The following is a 16,956-nucleotide window of genomic DNA, read 5'->3' on the forward strand; positions in this document are numbered from 1 at the left end:
CACTGACACCGGAAGCTGGCAGTGGTTTTGTTGGGCACAGAGGTTTGCAGGCCAGTGTTCATCAGAATTCCCTGGAGGGCCTACTAAAACACAGACTGATGCCTCTTCTTCTCCTTGCCACCACCAGTTGTCTGATTCAGTGTTTCTGGGATGGAGCCTAAGAACTGCCCAACAAATTCCTAGATGATCCTGATGCTGACTCTCCAGTAGACAAAGATAAAAGGGAGAAAAATAATACAGATAAAAGGGGAATAATTCAGAATGTATTTTACAGTGGCAGTGGTAGAACTTGCCAATGAATTGAATTTAGGGAGGAGAAAAAGAGAGGAACCAACCCCTAGAATTTTGGGGAACTTGGGAGGGCTTTTCACTGAAATGAGGGTTCTTAGGAAGGAACAGTATTTGTGGGATCGAAGTAAGGGAAGAGTCAAGATTCAATTAAATTAGGGGAAAATATGAGGACATAATATTTTATACAATTATACTGGATTATTTAAATATGACTTTATATGATTAATTGCAGTAGTCTAAATCCTTTTATTGAGCTGGGAAGGTTGGTGTAGGTGGCTTGGGTGGATTCCAACTAAGTTTTGGGGGTCAAAATAAAGGCTATAGCAAAAGAGGGTACAGTGAGGCTGTTGGAAGCCAGAGTTATGATTCAAGCCAGGTGAAGTGACTGAACAAAAATTATGTCAGAAAAAAAAAAAATATCAGAAGTAAGTTTGGCAGACTCTATATGATAGGACTGGCTGGTGTTTTTGTCTAGGGCATATGGGCTGCAAAGTGCTTTGATCAACCAGACCAATTTAGAGGATGAGTGGCAAGACAGGAACATATTTCTTAATAAGTAGATATGATAATAGTAACAGCTAGCCTTTATTGAGTGCATAGTGTTTGTTAGGCATTGCTCAGTGCTCTGCATAGATTATTTAACTCTTGTAATATTCTTGCTAAAAAACAAAAATTTAACTGACTAAATTTGGAAAGTGTAATTGTCTTTATCCAACAATTGGGTTGCATCCCATGTAGCAAGTAGAAAGGATCTCTGAGGAGCTGTAGAAAAAAGGTTTTTATAAGCAGAAGCAGGTAGGATCAAGGAAGTCATAAACAGAAGATAGGATTATTTCAAGCAAGATCACTTTTCTTTGGGGAAAGGGAGTGGGCAGGGGTCTATCAGGCCAGTTACCTCTCTAATATTGATCAGGAAATAATTTGTTAATTATTTCAATAGTTATTTATTAAACATTTGCCGTATGCCCATGATTGTTCTGGTTTCTGGCTGAGCAAAGGTGAACATAATGGACAAGGTCCTTACTCTAAGGCTACTCTAGTAGAAGAAAGATAATAAACTTTAAAAATAACAAACAAGAAAACTCTAATATTGATCAGGAAATTCCTGACTATAGATTTAAAATTCCAGTCTTGGGAGAGGTCGAAACTGCAATTAAGTTAGGTTTTAAGTCGTGGTTGCTGATGTAGCACAAGTGACTCCATCTTGGACTTCCTTGTTTTAATACTGTATAGAAGGAAAACTCCTCTATTCTCACAACACTTCTGACACCAAATGTGTGCATTTTTATAAACCAAGCAATTCTCCATTTCTTGGAGGACACCAACCAGGTGTCCTACAATTTAACCCAAGTCTGATACTGACGGATATTTGTGCAGACCCTACAGGTTAAGGGCTCAGTCCCAGGAGAGTGCTCCCCACTTGAGATACCAATTGCATGTTCCAGGTTGTCACCTGTAGTTCTGCCTGATCTGCTATAAATCAGGGGTCCCCACAAACCCCCTCTTTGGGTTTGGTGATTTGCTAGGACAGCTCACAGAACTCCAGAAAGTGCTTTGCTTACTATTACTGGTTTATTATAAAAGATGCAACTCAGGAACAGCCAAATGGCATTAACCGATATATGTGGCAAGTGGTGTGGAACTTGTATAACTTTTCTGGGTGGGTCAGCCTCCTAGCACCTGATGGTTCACCAACCTGGAGTTCTCTGAACCTGTTTAGTCAGGGGTTTTAGAGAGTCTTAATTAGAGAAATATAACTCGTTAAATTATGGACAATTAATGATTAACTTAATGATCCTCCATTCCCCCCACCACCCCCCTCGGGATATTGGGGGAATGGGGCTGAAATTTCTAAACGCTAATCACATTCTTTGTTCCCCTGGCAACAAGTCTTCCCATTCTTAGGGGCTTTCCAAAAATCACCTCATTAACATAAACTCAGGTGAGGTTGAAAAAGTTTTGTTATTTTAACAAAAGATACTACTTTCACTTCTGTCACTCTTTTTTTTTTTTAATTATTTATTTTCTCACCATAACACATACCCTCCCCAATGTCCATCACCCAGCCACCTCATCCCCTCCAGCAACCCTCAATTTGTTTCCTGAGATTAAGTGTCTCAGAGTTTTTCTACCTCTCTGGTTTCATCTTGTTTCATTTTTCCCTTTCTTCCCCTATGATCCTCTGTCTTGTTTCTCAAATTCCTCATATCAGTGAGATCATATGACTTGTATCTCTCTTGCTATATCAGTATTCAGGGACAAAAAACAACCATTATGACAAAAGATACTCCTTTCATCTTTTTCAGTTGAGAAATTGTAAGGGTTTTAGAAGTTCTGGCCAGAAGCTAGGGAATGAAGACCGAAATATATATTGCTTATTTTGTCACAAATTTATGCCCTTTAACATAGGTATCATTATAATCCAGTTTTATAGATGAGAAAACTGGGTCTGAGAGGATTGATGTAGGCAGGCTTGGTCTGGGGACCCAGAGAGGTCCTAATAGGACCAGCCGAGAGGTCCTTGAATTTGGGCAGGACAGAAATCAAACTCAAGCCAAAAGGAAGTGAGAGCAGAGTTTACTGAAGATACAGAGAGAGTGTAGGTATGAACAGAGCAACTGGGAGACTCTGAAAGCAAAGTTAACTGAGTCTCGTCTTTGCTTGGGGTCTGGGGTTTTTATTGAGGATTGTGGTCTGGTGTACATTTCCTCTCAGGCATCTAGGAACTGGCCAAAACAAGGACAAGTGCTCAAGTGTCATCCATAGGTCACTTATGCCCTAGAGTCAGGGGTCTTGGTGAGCCAGGGTCTTGGAAAACTCATGAGGACCCTCCCCAATCACTCCTTAAAAATTATCTGTTGTGCTGAAAGACTCCAAAGAAATAATTAACTTCTTGACCTTTAAAAGGAGGACGTACATTATCAGTTATATAAAGCATATGTGATGTGGAGTTGTAGGTCCTAGCAAAAATAGAACCAGGAAAAGGAGCTTTAAAAAAAGCAATTTTTCATGTGGGTCCCTTTAGGATAGTATAACTTACCTGTATAATTTATCTGACGTGATATAGTTTGATACTGATAGAGCTAGAATTCAAAACTAGGTACTGCTCAATTTCAGTATAGTTTAATAAAGTTTTACTCTGTACAGTTTATTTTTATTTTTTTAAAAGATTTTATTTTATTTATTTGACACAGAGAGATCACAAGTAGACAGAGAGGCAGGCAGAGAGAGAGGGGGAAGCAGGCTCCTGGCTGAGCAGAGAGCCCGATGCAGGGCTCGATCCCAGGACCCTGGGATTATGACCTGAGCCGAAGGCAGAGGCTTAATCCACTGAGCCACCCAGGCGCCCCCTCTGTACAGTTTTAAAATGAGCATTTTACTGGGGGGAATATTGAGGTATTCATTTAGACATCCTGAGAACCTGAGTTGGGGTGGAAATGCCAAGGAATCCATGCGCTGAATATAGGCTCTTCAAAGGCGGGGAGATAACTTTTATAAAAGAAATAGATTACTTTGTACCACTATATTATGCTAGGTTGTCATTTAGTAAATATTTTTTCAATTTTTAAAAATTTCATAGAAACTACTTTACAGACTGTGCAATAGTGTGTGTCTCTGTGCATACAGATGCAATCAGCACATTGCTGGTTGGTCTTCATTTCTGCAGAAAGGACTTTCAAATGCACCTTGTATTAATAACTGAAGAATACTTTCACAAATAGGACTTTATTTATTGTATGAATTTTTGTGCCTTGAACAATTATGGAATGATAAACATAAAACGAAATGTGTCTTGATTGGGTATTGATTTGAATTAAATGGAAAAGCAAGAAAATCCCAAGTTGGTCAGGTACATAGAGAGAAATATGATACAATTGGGGGCTGGGAAGGTGTTTGGCAGAAGTACTTGTTTCTAAATATTTCTCTAATAGAACAGATAGGTTCGCAATATGTTGCCATTATCTGTGAGGAGTCCCTAATTTAAAAGTAGTCTCCTGAGGGCAGCATCCAGTTGTCGTTAACAACTGATACTGGAAGTATTTGATATCTAATTAAGAGCTGGAGTTAATGAGAATGGAGTCCAGGTAGGTTTTTCAGGAATGAAGTTAAAGCATTTTCCCAGAGCTAGCTTTTCATGGAGATAAGCTGGAAGGAGTGAGAGGAAAACACAGAGAAACGCTGCCCCAGCTGGGCACTGGAGTCTCCCATTCTGAGGGAGACTGCCTTGCCTTAAAACCCTGCTGACAGGGAAGTGGTGAGGATTTTAACTACACTACATGACTCAGCCTTTCTTCTCTGGCCAAAACAGTTTATCTTGCTGTGGGGGGGCTAGTGAGAGGGTAAGACATCTGAAATAGTGCAGCTGTTTTATAGAGCAGCCAATGACCTATGCCATAGTCCAATACAACAAGGTGAGTTGGACCAATTAGAGTCTCCCTTTCAGTTTGAGCTAGAGCTGAGAGGATGCTGTGGTGTGAAGTTGGCACGAGAGTGGACCATAATGAAACCGGAGTTTTTAGGGAGCTCACATTTTGAAGAAGCAAAGGAAGGCAGTAATTATGACCACCTAGCCCAGGGGAGGCAGACACAGAGAGTTACTGGTTCTTCAAGCCTGTGAGTAATCTCATAATAAGCGTGCCTGCTCATATGATGGCCTAAGCCAACCTCCCTTGTAGTCAAAGGACTCCGGCTAAAATGCTGCCTGGTTAATTTTTGTTTAGGATGATCTTGATAGAAAATACTGAAGTGTGTGATCACTATGCCACTAAGTTTCTAGAAGAAAGCAGGCAGTGTTATTTAAGAGGAAGGCATTAAATTTTATATACTCACTGGTAATCTAACTTCACAATCAGTCTTCTCAGCCCACCTACTTCTCTGATCTAATCTTGTATGAACACGGGTTCTGAGACTCTGCATAGGTTAAAAAAAAAAGGGTGACTACTAAAGGGAGGTTAGTAAGCATTGGGAGACAACTATGAAATTATCTATAGCTCTTGATTCTATCAAATAGATGTGAGCAAAATTTTATCCAGATTTAGTATAGAAACACCAGGGGCTACCCAAACTGAGTTTATTAAGACTTTTTTTTTTTTTTTTTTTTTTTTTTGCTTAATCCACTTTAAAAAGTATATAGGAAAAGGAAAGTTTGTTGTGGCATCATTCCTAACATTTTGGTTCCCACAAATGATTAGCTTTACCAGAGGATATAAAAAAAAAAAAAATAAGAGCAAAAGATCATGAAATGAGACCATATTGTCCAAACAGGCTATGTATGCCTTGGCAAACAGAACGCATATATTAAGACAAATCACATTTAATTTGCCAGAGAACTGGATCAAAGCTGGCACAGAAAAAGACTCCTGTTGGGCAGATCAGGCAGGGAAGCTTAACAGTGGTCCTGTGAAGTAGGGAGACCATTTAATGTATCTTCCAGACTGGGACATTTTTGAGAGTAGTAGGGATGTTACTATTAATTACTAGGTCAATAGATGTAAACTAGAAGTCTTCCAGGAAACTGGATGTATGGTTATCCTATAAGAAAGCCAATTCATCATTTCCTCTGAAAAATTGCATTTATCTAATGGTGAAAGAACTTAAAGGTGGCAAGTCCCAAATTTAAAAAGAGGAAGAAAAAATCCCAAATCTAGTTCTTTTGAAACTGCCTATTGTTAAAATGATTAACAAAACTCAACATATCAGGGTTTTTATTTTAGGGCCACATTTTTTTTTTTTCCAAAGATTTTACTTATTTATTTGACAGAGATCACAAGTAGGCAGAGAAGCAGGCAGAGAGAGAGGAGGAAGCAGGCTCCCTGCTGAGCAGAGAGCCCAATACGGGGCTTGATCCCAGGACCCTGGGACCATGACCTGAGCGAAAGGCAGAGGCTTTAACCCACTGAGCCACCCAGGCGCCCCAAGGCCACATTTTAAGAAAGTTTATTTAGGTTTTGGGGGTGGGGAGCTTTACTCTTAAAAAAACGGCATCTCAGCTACTGCTGTGAGGATTCTTGGATGCCCAGGGCCCAGCTCACTTGTGCTAGGCACACCAGCTCTGAGGACTTTCTAGGCCAGGTCACATGCACTGGAATTTAGTTTAGTTTTTTTTTGTTGTTGTTGTTGTTTGTTTGTTTTAATCAAGGTAAAATTCACATAACATAAAATTTACCATTTTCACCATGTAGAGTTGAGTCTTTTAGCAAGTTTAGCACTGTTGTGCACCCATCACCATGATCCTAGTTACAGGACCTTTCTATGATGCTTAGAGGAAATCACATGCACATTATGGAGTCAATCTGCATTCCCCACTCTCCCTGGACCTTGGTAGTCAGTAAACTGTGTTCTGTCGCAGTGCATTTGCCTTTTCTGGGTACTTGATATAAATGAAATCACATAATATAGGGCCCTTTATGTCTGACTTCTTTCCCTTACCATCATATTTTCAAGGTTCATCCATGTAGTAGCATGTATCAGTACTTCATTACCTTCCATGGCTAAGTAATACTCCATTGTGTAGATGTACCATATTTTGTTTATTCATTCATCTAGTGATGGACGCTTGGGTATTTCTACCTTTTGGCTATTTAGAATAGTGCTGTTATGAACATTCTTACACAAGACTTTGAACACCTGTTTTCAGTTTTGAGGGGTATATACACCTAGGAATAGGACTGTTGGATTATATGATAATTTTATTTTATACTTTTTGAGAAACCACAGACTTTGTTTTATAGGCAGGGCAGCCATAAGAGTATTCTCACAGAGGTCACCCAGGAGAGGGATTCAGGGGTGGCCATCTAAGTATAGGGTCATTTCCTCAAAGGTTTGAGGCCCAAAGATGTATATCACTTTTTTTTTTTTAAGATTTTATTTATTTATTTGAGAGAGAGTGAACATGGGTGGGGGAGGGGCAGAAGGAGAGGGAGAGAGAGAGAGAAGCAGAATCCCCACTGAGCAGGGAAACCCAGTGGGCAGGACTCAATCTGGGACTCAGACGAAGGAAACCACTTAACCAACTGAGCCACCCAGGTGCCTTGTATATCACTTTCTAATGCATAATAGAAGTATATTTGTTTGGTTATTTCTAAACCAGACAGACTTAGGAAGGAAGCCTTAATACCTAACACTTTACTCCACCAAGTGATTTATTTATTCAATAAAATGAGGTTGGAAATTTGGCAGGGATTTTTGGTGGCTGGGTTATGGACATTGGGGAGGGTATGTGCTATGAGGAGTGCTGTGAATTGTGTAAGACTGATGATTCACAGACCTGTACCCTTGGGGCAAATAATACATTATTTGTTAATAAAAAAAAAAAAAAGAATTTTCTCTGCATCCAACACTTGTCTTGGTGCTACCGAGTCTCTCATATTTCTTAGATTTATTTTGAATTTACCAACCTTCACAAATTACAAAAGGAGACTTTGCTGTGTTTTTTACTTTGTATTTGTTAAGTGCCACTATTCTTCAGAGGCTGATCTTTTAATATCTTCAGAACAGATTATTTCCTTGTTTTGTTAAGAAATTGCTAATATGGGGCACTTGGGTGGCTCAGTGGGTTAAAGCCTCTGCCTTCAGTTTGGGTCATGATCCCAGGGTCCTGGGATCGAGCCCTGCATCAGGGTCTCTGCTCAGCGGGACCCTGCTTCCCTTCCTCTCTCTCTGCCTGCCTCTCTGCCTACTTATGATCTCTGTCAAATAAATAAATAAAATCTTAAAAAAAAAGAAATTGCTAATATAAAAAATGAATATATAATATAAGCACACTGGGTTTTTTCCCCTTACTCTTTTTAAAAGTATTATTCTTATCTTTATGGAATAATTTTTTCCAGTGAAAGAGTTTATTTACTAGAAATAAACCCTTTCTTTGTATAAGAACAGAAGGAACACATGTCTTTGGAAAGCTAACAGATAGGAGTCTGTGTTTTTGAGTATTTTACCAATATTATTTAAGAAGTTTAAACAGAGGGTTGACTAGCTTCCAAATCAAGTTGGGAATACTGTAATATACTTTGATTTCTTTTGGATGGAGGGTCCAAGAGACAAGTTTTATCCTGGGTTTTCTTGTTTTCAACTAATGAACAGGCATGGGATGTCTAGGGGAGTGACACGTGTAATCACTACCTATTATGATTAGACAGTGGTTTCAAGTTGTTTCCTAGCTTCATAAAAGCTCTCTCTGTCTTTCAGAATGTTTACTCAACAGATTATATATGTGCAAAAGACTTATCCTATAGATGTGAATACATTTCAGCTCATATGTGATAATTTCTTTGCTTTTAAATAGCTTTTGGGGGGATGTATACACATATGCATATTTATAATTATATAATTGTATGATTATACAAGGGTCAATTGATTATATTTTTGTTCTCCTTTATTCCAAGAGAGCAGATGAAAATATTCTCCATTCTGTCCTTTATTAAGAAAATTTTGAATATCTTTGTCTTTCCACTATTGTGGCATTTATTTTGCCAAATAAATTAACTTCCCACTTATGCTCCCAAGCAATACACCTTTATTGATTAAATAAGACAATTATAATTTTGCTTTATTAAATTTCACGTTTCCTCTATTATAGAACTAGCACAGACCATAAATAATAATAAAAATTCAAGATCATAATTAATAAAATGATCAGAGGCAATGACAATGAGAGGACTGAACAGATGAGCAAGACTAGCAAAGTGACTAGACAGAAAATGTGTACCACACACTGGAACCCTGGCAAAGATGTTGGAGGTCAGCACGTTGGTCAGAAAATTGATTTTTATCATTTCAAAGACCCAGGCTAGTCATGGATCTTTGTGTGTGTGTGTGTGTGTGTACACTAAATATATATATATACATAAATATATATGTATATATATATTCTATAGAATCAACAGTGGAATGCAGATTGTAATTTGTTAGGGTTTCCCCCCTGCATTGTTCAGGCACTATGATTGCAAACCTTGAGGTCTGAACATGATACTTTGGTGTTCAGTGTTGGAAAGGAGAGTTAGCAAAGGAAAATCACCCTGAAATACCAGATTCTTTTGACTGGCGAAGGAATAAAAATAACCAGGAAGAGAGAACAGCAGCAGAGGGACAGCATCTGTTTCACTTTTTTAGGAACCGCATCTCATGGACCCATTCATTAAAATTCCAGTGCGCCGATGCTTGCTTTCTGTGAAGCTGCATTTCAGCCCTGTTAGATTTGGAGGAGAGAGAGGGAGAGGAAGAAAGAGAGGAAGAGCAAGAGGGAGAGCCCGAGCGACAGCGTCCTCATTTTAAGTGTTTCTCATCTACTACATTGGATAATATCTACTATGGGGATTGTAAACTTTCAGGCACAGTGATATATTTTTGAACATCTGAGATACTACACACTGAAAACACCATGAAATAAAAAAATCTCTTCACACTTCCCAACTGGCTGTTTATCAACTTTTTCCTTTCCCACATTTATGCATGAAGTGTCCCTTTGCAGCCAGAAACCCTGTGGTGTTTTTGGCTCTGATTTGGACAGTAACTTGCTTATTTTCAGAGTTAATGGCAAAAAGCAAAGAAAAATGTAGTCCATTAGTGTGTTACATTATGTAAAGAAAACAAGAATGCCAAATACTGCCATCCAGTATACTTTCCAAGCATCTATTTCAGCCTTTTAATTTCAAATCAAACATCAGATCGAACAGTCCTAAATAATAGAGTTGGAAAAAAGTTAAATCTCTGCCTGCCTAACAGCGATTGACCCACTTATTTCAAGTTTCTGTAAACCCATCCTCTATCACGAAACCTCCAAGGGGAAACAAACAAATGTATATATACTTACAGGACCACAGCAAATATTGAATATTGACTTGCCTGATTTCCTTTCCTTCCCTTCCCCCAAGGGGGGGGCACTGTAAGGTTTAATTCTCTCCATGGCTGCGTGCTTGTGCATGTGTGCATTGCAGATTTAATAAGCCATGACGATAAAAGGTGAGTAAAGTGGGTTGTTGGACTAGAAGGGTATGTGATCCAGAAACTTGCTTTGAGGTTCTTCAGGTAAGATTTTTTTTAATGGATACTGAGTATGAATAATATCGCTAGTTTGTAGGTGATCCTGAAACTAAATAGATGCTTTCTGTCGGAGGGCTGCCAAGGGCACCATAGGGCTACTAAAGCAGCTCTGTCTTCTTTAGGCAGGGGATGCTCCTGAAATAGGTTATTTCAGTAGCATAATGCAATTCTACCTTCCAGGCCAGTAGTTCCAGGAAAAAGTTTTATTTTGCTCAGAACAATTACTGAAATTACGCTATCCTAGAATTAAAGGGTATTTTCTTTCTGTTCATGTAAAAGCAAAAAAAAAGGATATATCCCAATGCACTAATTGTATGAATAAAGGCAGTTACACACTTATTCTTTATATCTTTATAAGTGTGTAAGAAAATGTTCAGAGGGGTTACACTTGTAACTTGTAACATTGCTTTCCTCATGGGAGCTGATTTGGATTGGGGTGACGATCGAGTGGGACTTCAGAGTTCTTCATAACATTTTTCGTGTAGTGTGTGTGCATAAACGTGTCACTTGAGACATTAAAAATTAAAATAATTTCAAGAGTTATCTTTTCTAGGTGCTTGCCCTTAAATAGAATATCTAAGCTGTTCAAGATAGTCTCTTACTTTTCTACTTAAAAGTTTTTAATCTACGGAAAGCTGCATTCCTAGCCATTCTAGTATTTTTTAGACGGTGAATTTTTTTTCCCTTTATCTTTAAGTTAAATTAAGAGGATGTAAATATCTCTACGCATTTCTTTTGGTTCTGTTTTCTTCTTCAGAGGTGAATATAAGTGAAGAATGCTGAGCAACATTTCATGAAACAACAGGGCATTGCTGAAAATGGCAGCATTCAGGACAATTTGACTATCAGCATCCCTAATAACATGGAAGTACTTCTAGAGCAAAGTATAAGAGCAAGAGTAGGAACAACGATACATTTTGTGCATAAAGTCTTTATTTGTAAATATCTTAATCCAAAGCCTTAAGTTTGCAGGTGAAAAATGCAAAACCCATTGAGTCATTGAGTTTCCAGTTTCATCTGCATATCTGGCAGGTATCTCCATCGTGGTGTTTTTAAAATAGAAAAGAATGTAGCACAGTATAGTACTTATTTAATTTGGGTAAATCAGTCCCCAGGTTCTTGATGCATAGCTTTTCCCTTGCTAGGTTCAGTTAAGACTGGCTCAAGCCTCCATGTGCCAGACTGGCTAGAAATGAAGATGTGCAATTGCTGGGGCCAACCAGTTTACAAGTTTGTAAAGAATTTCAGGGGTTATGCAGACAAAAAAGAAGCCCTTCCCCAGCAGCACTCAGTCATGCAGATGGGCCCTGCATCAGCTTTGTGTCCTTGACTGCCACCAGTTTGCTTCCCACTGACATGTTCCTCCGCTGCTGAGCCCCAGATTTTCTCCATCTGCTAGGCCATGCAGCAGCAAACTTGGCTGGGGCTCACCCATGTGGTCTTTCAAAGGAAGATGACTCTGGGTGTTCTTCAGATTCTCAGTGCCCAGTCTTTTTAACCCCAAACACAACGCTTCTCTTTTGAGGCCCCACTGCTGGGCACAGAGTTGCTTCCGTGACTGCCCATTGGGAATCCCACAGTCTCCCATCCCTCCTTCCCTCCTATTATACAAGGGTATCTTTTGCCTCAGAAGTTTACTCTCTAGGCCAGGCTTTTCTTTCATTTATTAGGCTATATCTGTTTCTGTTCTCTTAATTTCTTTCTTTCTCTCTTTCTTTTTAAAAGATTTTATTTATGGGTGCCTGGGTGGCTCAGTTGGTTAAGCAACTGCCTTCAGCTCAGGCCATGATCCTGAGGTCCTGGGATCGAGTCCCACATCAGGCTCCCTCTGCTCTGCGGGGAGTCTGCTTCTCCCTTTGCCTTCCACTCCCCCTGCTTGTGCTCTCTCTCTTTGACAAATAAATAAATAAATAAAATCTTTTTAAAAAGATTTTATTTATTCATTTAAAACAGAGGAAGAGAGAAAGAGACAGAGAGAGCACAAGCAGAGGGAACAGAAGAGGGAGAGAGACTCAATCCCAGGACCCTGGGATCAGGACCTGAGCAAAAGGCAGATGCTTAACTGACTGAGCCACCCAGACACTCCACTGTTCTCTTAATTTCTTACCTGGCTATTCCTCTTGTTTGCTGACAACTCTTATTGCGCCCCGATCACCTGTTTACCTAACTGCCTTCCTTGCATACTGTCCAGGCTTCCTATTACTGCACTTTGTCCGGTATGACCTGAAAAGATCATTCTACTATAGTAACAAACTATTTAACAAGATAAACATCTTTAGTTTCTAGTGATTGAGAATTCCAGGGATTGTGTCCCATGAAACAACAAATTACTAAGAAGAATGAGATAATATATTATTTAAGCTGCATAATCAAACTTATGAAGGATTGATTTATATCGAAAAGGGTTTATGGGGGCACACAGGTGGCTCAGTCATTAAGCGTCTGACTTCCACTCAGGTCATGATCTCAGGGTCCTGGGATTGAGCCCCATATGGGGCTCCCTCCTCAGCAGGGAACCTGCTTCTCTCCCACTCTCCCTGCTTGTTGTGTTCCCTCTCTCACTCTCTCTCTCTGTCTCTGTTTCTCTCTCTCTGTTAAATAAATAAATAAATAAAATCTAAAAAAAAAAAAAAGACATTTATGTATAAAAGCACAATGTAGCTACCTTCAGCTTTTTTTGTTTTAAATCTTTGTCACTATTAGTGTGTGGGGGGGGAATCCCATTTGTTGCAAGCCTGGTTTATACCACGATCATAACTAGTTGTGATATTAGTGTGATCACATCATAGTCTGAGCAGACCACCAATTACTTCTTTAGAAAGAAAGTACAATTAAAAATATGTTGGAAAGCCAAAGGCTATCATTCTGCTTTACATAGTCTAACAATTTAATATTCAAATGTTCATATCATCTTAGAAACTGTAATATGACAGCTTTAAAGTAATTAAACATATCAAGGAGCAACAACTTTATATATTTTTTGTAAGTAACTTCTTCCAAGATATTGATAGGATATTAGCATCAATTTAGATTGCTTTTAACTCTGCTTAGCTGGCTAGGGTTTGCTTGTATGACAATTAAGCCTGTCAGTTCAGAATGTCTGTTAGGAGTGCCACCATCCTTAATAGCTATATTGTTTGGGCCATTGTTTTTACCTATAGATATATTCCTCTTGTAAGGCTTAAACGTTAATCTAGTCTTCCTTTTATGTAACCTCTAGGTCATCTTAGCTTGGATATACGTATAATACTTCAGTCATGTTATAATATGCTATGACCCGAATCTTTCTTGGAATAACTGCTAAAATCAAGAAATAGGGGGAAACAGCTATTATTAGTTGGTCATACCATGTATTTTCCTTTTCAGATCTTTGAAGTACACTTTTTAAGTAGATCTGTGATAACTCAGGTCAGTGAGACTTGCATAGTTTGATTTAATCTCAAGTACTTTTGTTAAATTTTATTTTTTATGAAATGTATTTCACTTTTGACATTAGGACGAGTGCAGCTTTGAAGAATTCACGTAAACCTTCTACCAGCACTTTATTTTGCTAATGAACTAGAATTGATCTCTGTAATCGAAAGATAATGATACTGTTTGACTATAATGACTAAATACCAAATGAAACTCTGCGCAAGTAAAATTCTACACAATCCTGGATATAATGTGATTGCTTTAATTAATTGTGAAATCACATTGTATATCTTCTTGAAATTGTTTAATTATTAAAAAAAATCAGAAATGAGCAGTAAAAATGTTGCTGAACTAGTCTTAAGTTTTAACCTGGATTCTTTGCAAAACCTTGGGCAAGTCACCCAATTTTCTTGGGGCTCAGTTTTTCACCTACAGACCTGGTAGAACAAGGTCATTTAAGGTCTCTTCCAGCTCTTCCCTCTCTAGAATCTGAATCCCACCAAATTGATTTTTCATAGTCAGTAAAAAATCTGAACAAAGCTAAACTGTGAAATATTTGACAAGCATTAACAGGATTGAACATGTTTTAGACGTTCAGTGTTCTGTAGGAGAAAAGAACAGTTAGATCTACTCCCTACACCCCTCTCCCCCCATAACTTGTATTTTTAAAATTTTGAAACACTGTACAATTGACAGTTATTCTAAACTAGTTTTATAGTTCTTGTGGTAAGGATGAAGGGAGAATGCTTAAACGTATAATTTCACAGGGCATGTTGTGCTTTATAAATGCAGTGACAAACGGCGGTTTGGGTAGGAGATCTGGGTTAGCTTGGGTGGTATATAGTCCAGACTATACTTGACTGGGTTTATCCTTGATAAACAGGGTCATGAATCTTATTGAGATTTTTTTTTTTCACAGGGATAAGAAAAAGAGAGGGAGACAGAAAAGCAAAAGTGCCTGCAATACCAGAGCACCTGCTTTATTAAATCTTCCCCAGGGAGGTTCATTATTAAGCTCTGGAATATAAGATCTTACTATAAATGGCAGATAGGAACCTGTACTCTCTTCACTTGTAATATGCATATTTTACTGATTTCTTATTAAAATCAAATTTACCAATCAGCTTATGCACAAAAATATACTTCTTTGTAGAATTTTATGGGTGGATACAGCATATTAAATTGTACGGGAAATGTTCACATATTCATTAATAAAGACTCCTGCATGAGACAAAACGATTCATTTTTATTGCCTTTGCATTTTTAGAGTCTGTGTAAGATAACTGTCTTAAAAATATCAGAGAGAAGATTTTAGAAACAGGTAAAGCAGACTTGCTTAATATACCAGAAAATATCTAGCTTTATTTTTACTGAGGGATAAAAATAGTATATGCGCATATATTTTGAAATGAAAGGGTATAAATAAAAATGCAATTGTAGAGCAGATAACCTGAATTAATAGACTGCTATTTATCTGCCTTAGTATTCACATGAGGCTAGATTTTAGCCATTTACATTAATAGACTTTTAGCCAAATAATCTCTGAGTTACAATACTTGATTTCACTTTATAAATTTTTTTAAAGGACAGATTTTTTTTTGAAGGAATAAGTATTTTACTGTATTGTAAAGAAGAATCATATTCTCATAGTCTTTTGTCCTGAATAAACAAATTCCATGTTTGCCACTTATGATTTTTTTTTTTACAGTGATGATTGAAACACTAAATAATTCAGTTTAATTCAGACAGAGGAAATTTTTTAAAAAATTTTTTATTTTAAAGATTTTATTTATTTATTTGACAGAGAGAGATCACAAGCAGACAGAGAGGCAGGCAGCGAGAGAGGAGGAAGCAGGCTCCCCGCTGAGCAGAGAGTCCGATGCAGGGCTCGATCCCAGGACCCTGAGATCATGACCTGAGCCGAAGGCAGCGGCTTAACCCACTGAGCCACCCAGGCGCCCCTAGACAGAGGAAATTAAAAATTTTGTTACAATACACAAATTTCATAGCTTTCAAGGATTGTGGTGACAGAAGGTCTATTTTATCTAAACCTGGAAAAGAAATGCAAAAGGAAGCACTGAGAATGGGGAAGAATTTGGGATTAGGGGTATATCACTGGAGGGTCTGGGTGAAGTTATGCTGAACATAAAATATTGCTTTAGACACATAGTAAGCCCAGCAACACCATGGGTGCACCTGTAATCATGGCCTATGTTAATTTTTCTGTGATTAGTTGGCTTATCTGAAAAATGGGGATGATGGTAGAAAATATAAGGCAAAGGCAAAAACAGCAAAATTTACTTAGGAACTATATTTGAAAATTTATTTTAAAATGAAAAGTTTATTTTCTATGGAAGTTTAATGTATTAAAGTAGATTTTAATGTCATAACTAACTAAAGAAGTCTAGGAAGAGGGATGCTATTTTTTTGGTGGAGGACTCTTAATGTTCAGAAAAATGCAGTATTCATAGTATGAATTAGAATAAAATCTATTCCATGAATTCAGCATTTTCTAAAAACTGATAAAAGTTAATTGTAAAAAGTCTTATGAGAAAAAGTGGTAGTTATACCCCAATAAAAAAGGCAGAGAGAGCACAAAAACTTCAAGGCTTGTATATGTATAATGAATATCTTTTCCTACCATCAGTCACTTTCATTTTCCAAACTGACGCTATTTTAAAGACTACATATATATATGTGTGTGTGTGTATATATATATACACACATATATATATATATATACGTATACACACACACACACATATATATGTAGATATATATATAAAGTTGATGATTAACTTCATCATAGTCATTCTCCAAACCAGGAAAAAAGGCAATGATATTACAACTGTGAGACCAGAGTGCTGAGCAGGTTTGTTGAATTCTGTGCAGTAGGCTAGGGAACCGGCGTATGTCCGGGCGAAATTCCTCTTGAATATGCTCCTGTTCTTCTGAGCTGGTTCTTCAGGGACAGGCAATTTCAAGTCTCCTTACCCAGGAGCTCCTTCTTTCTGGTTGTTGTGACCTAAATTTGTTAATACTATATAGACAATGATAAGTTGTACTTTGATTCATTAGGTCTGTAAATGCTATTTTATTTTAGAGACTGAAAAGGAGGCAAAGTTCTGTGTTTGCCTAAGTACTGAGAGCTGGTGAGGGCCGGCAACAGAGATAAGGCCATCTTACCTCTCTTTGGCTTTTAGGTAAACT

The 16,956-nt window shown here is 38.0% G+C and overlaps 1 long non-coding RNA gene across 1 annotated transcript in view; it reads left to right on the forward strand.

The window, feature by feature from the left end:
• LOC116585580 overlaps positions 1-14,964 on the forward strand; it is a 78,615-nt gene extending 63,651 nt beyond the window's left edge. Inside the window, exons 2-3 of the long non-coding RNA XR_004283704.1 lie at positions 13,699-13,740; positions 14,666-14,964. This is a non-coding gene — a long non-coding RNA (uncharacterized LOC116585580). The remainder of the gene's footprint in view (positions 1-13,698; positions 13,741-14,665) is intronic.
• Positions 14,965-16,956: the final 1,992 nt, after the last annotated feature.

This window comes from Mustela erminea, chromosome 3, assembly GCF_009829155.1.
Source record: "Mustela erminea isolate mMusErm1 chromosome 3, mMusErm1.Pri, whole genome shotgun sequence".
Lineage (NCBI taxonomy): Eukaryota > Metazoa > Chordata > Mammalia > Carnivora > Mustelidae > Mustela > Mustela erminea.